This window comes from Octopus sinensis, linkage group LG4 (assembly GCF_006345805.1).
Source record: "Octopus sinensis linkage group LG4, ASM634580v1, whole genome shotgun sequence".
In the NCBI taxonomy this organism is placed as follows: Eukaryota; Metazoa; Mollusca; class Cephalopoda; order Octopoda; family Octopodidae; genus Octopus; species Octopus sinensis.
The window spans coordinates 136,195,927-136,199,465 of NC_043000.1; the positions used below are offsets into that span (position 1 = coordinate 136,195,927).

Sequence of the window (3,539 nt, forward strand, 5' to 3'; positions counted from 1 at the left end):
TGTAATCCTCTACTGTCATGTTAAATTGACAGTATACAACCATTCTAACATCAAAGAATACCTTAGGAATGAGAACCCAGGTTTGAAATTTCTCCAAGACACCCAAGAAGGCTGGAGCATATATCAGCCAAAACGTTGTGTTAACAACAAAAACAAGATGAGGACAAATATCTGTCGAATGTAAATAATGTAAATAATCTAAATAATATCCACGATATAAGTTGGATGTAAACATTTCTATGTGTATGATGTATTTGTGTGTGTGTGTATGTGTGTATCTATGTGTATGATGCATTCGTGTTTGCTTCCTTGTGTTGACATCACTTGGCAGCTGTAAATGAGTGTCACCCTCACACATCATGAGGAAATACTACCTTACTTGTAATCAAGCAAGGGTTGGCAACAACAAGCCAAGGAAAAATGTAAGCATGAAAAAGTGGACATTAAAATGATGATGATGATTGTGGTGGTAGTGGTGGTGGTAGTAGTGGTGGTATATGTTTGTGATGAGCTGGCAGAAACGTTAGCATGCTGGGCGAAATGCATAACCGTAATTCGTCTTTCGCCCGCCACTACATTCTGAGTTCAAATTCCGCCGAGATCGACTTTGCCTTTCATCCTTTCGGGGTCGATTAAATAAGTACCAGTTATGCACTGGGGTCGATATAATCGACTTAATTCGTTTGTCTGTCCTTGTTTGTCCTCTCTGTGTTTAGCCCCTTGTGGATAGTAAAGAAATATGTATATGTTTGTGACGTCATGTATGTGTGTGCGCGTGCGTGCACGTGTGTGAGTGTTTGTGTGAGTGTGTGGGTTTATACTCGTTACTCTTTTACTCTTTTACTTGTTTCAGTCATTTGACTGCGGCCATGCTGGAGCACTGCCTTTAGTCGAGCAACTAGACCCAAGGACGTATTCTTTGTAAGCCCAGTACTTACTCCATCGGTTTCCCTCGCCGAACCGCTAAGTGACGGGGACATAAACATGCCAGCATCGGCTGTCAAGCAATGCTAGGGGGACAAACACAGACACATAAACACACACACACATATATATATACATATACACGATGGGCCCTCCTCAGTCCCTGTCTACCAAATCCACTCACAAGGCATTGGTTGGCCCGGGGCTATAGTAGAAGACACTTGCCCAAGGTGCCACACAGTGGGACTGAACCCTGAACCATGTGGTTGGTTAGCTAGCTACTTACCACACAGCCACTCCTGCGCCTTATATTTGCACTTTCAAGCATCTTGCTAGAAGAATTAAAAAGTTGATTCTACCAGTGTTACATAATGACGATGGGTTCAGTAGAGGCCTAGTAAGAGGAGTGTATGATAGAAGGTGGGAAAAGTCCTGGAAGCTTATCTCCCTGTTAGTAACAAATGAAAATGTTTCTATGCACATGCTAACATTAGACTTTATGAAGTGTATTATATATAGTTGTTGAAGGCAGAAGAAATTTAAGAGTAAGAGAGATAAATTTGATGGATGCAGAAGAAATGCAAGAGAGAGAGAGAGATGAATTTGGTGGATGTTTTACATTAAATTCTTTTGAAAGGGTGAGCAGAGAAGAGCTGAGAAAAATGCTGGGTATAAAAGGATATAGTAAATGTGACAGTGACATGAAGATGTAGAGTGAAATGATAAACACCTGCTTGTTGAAAAAGTATTATGAATTGATGGCAGAGTTACATGTAGATACTACACACACAAGTACACATGTATGTATGCCTTTAAAAACACCCACACTTATGCACAAGCACCTATATAGGTACATACGTGACTGTGGCTAAGTTATTCACTTTAGAACCTCATGGTCTCAGGTTCAGTCCCACTGCATGATAATTTAGTTGCTTTCTAATAAAACCCAGGGCTGATTTGTAACATGTGAGTGAATCTCGTGGACAGAAACTGCAAGAAGTTCATATATATATATATATATATATATGCATATATATATACACTTTTACTTGTTTCAGTCATTTGACTGTGGCCATGCTGGAGCACCGCCTTTTAAAAAAGAATTTGCTTCACGAATTTGCGTGTCATCCTTGCGCAGGGGCCATGCTAATCTTCTCTGTATCGTTCCAATTTTAGAACATCGACCTCAGTGCTTTACTGGTACTTATTTAATTGACCCTGAAAGGATGAAAGGCAAAGTCAACCTCAGTGGAATTTGAATTCAGAACATAACAGCGGACAAAATACTGCTAGGCATTTCACCTGCTGCACTAGTGATTCTGCCACCTTGCCATCCTATATATACATATAGGCACAGGAGTGGCTGTGTGGTAAGTAGCATGCTTTCAAACCACATAGTTCTGGGTTCAGTTTCACTGCATGGCACCTTGGGCAAGTGTCTTATTCTATAGTCTCAGTCCGACCAAAGAATTGTGAGTGGATTTGTTAGATGGAAACTAAAAGAAGCTCGTCATATATATATATATATATATATATATATGTATGTATGTATGTGTATATGTTTGTGTGTCTGTGTTTGTCTGCCCTGCCAACATTGCTTGACAACCGATGTTGGTGTGTTTACATCCCCATAACTTACTGGCTTGGCTAAAGAGACCAATAGAATAAGTACTAGGCTTCCAAAAGAATAAGTCTTGGGGTTAAGTCAATTTGTTCAACTAAAGGTGGTGCCCAAGCATGTCCACAGTCAAATGACTGAAACAAATGAAAAAATGAAAGAGAGAAAAGAATATCTGTGATGGTGCATGACTTAGTGGTTAGGGTAGTCACCTCATGATCCTATTAAGGTTGTGAGTTCAATTCCTGGCAGGACATTGTATCTTTGAGCAAGATGCTTTATTCCATGTTACTCCACTCCACTCAGCTGGCAAAACTGAGTAGTGCTGGTATTTCAGAGAGCCAGCTTTGTCACATACAGTGTGTTATGCTGAATCTCCCTGAGAACTACACAGAACGAAAAAAAAAACAGCCAGTACACATTGCAAAGTGGTAGGCATTAGGAAAGGCATCCAGCCATAGAAACCACACCAAAATTGATATTAGAGCTTGACATGGTTTAGCAGTTTGATGGATGCTGTCGAACTATCTGACCCATGCCAACATGGAAAGTGGACATTAAGTGGTGATAATGATGAAGATGATATATACACATACTTATCTATCTAGCTATCTATCTGTTTGTCTGTCTGTTTATCTATCTATCTATCTATCTACATATAAAAATTACTGGCACTCTGTTGGTTATGATGACAAGGGTTCCAGTTGATACGGTCAATGGAATAACTTACTTGTGAAATTTACATATACGTGGCTGAGCACCCGACAGATATGTATACCCTTAATGTAGTTCACTGGGAACTTCAGCATGACTTAGAACGTGACAAGGTTGGCCTTGTTTGAAATACAGGTATTACTCATTTTTGCAGGCTGAGTGGACTGGACCACTCAAAACCACAATCTTACGATCATGATGCTGACACACTAACCACTAAGCCACGCGTCTCCATATATTCCAATTATATAAGACATTTTTCAACTGCAAATTCATAAACTCA

At 39.9% G+C, this 3,539-nt stretch overlaps 1 non-coding gene across 1 annotated transcript; it reads right to left on the reverse strand.

Annotated features, from left to right (window-relative positions):
* Nucleotides 1-2,017: 2,017 nt before the first annotated feature.
* Nucleotides 2,018-2,120, reverse strand: LOC115211344. The gene has a single exon (XR_003881612.1). It is a non-coding gene; the product is annotated as a U6 spliceosomal RNA (small nuclear RNA).
* Between the last annotated feature and the right edge of the window lie 1,419 nt (nucleotides 2,121-3,539).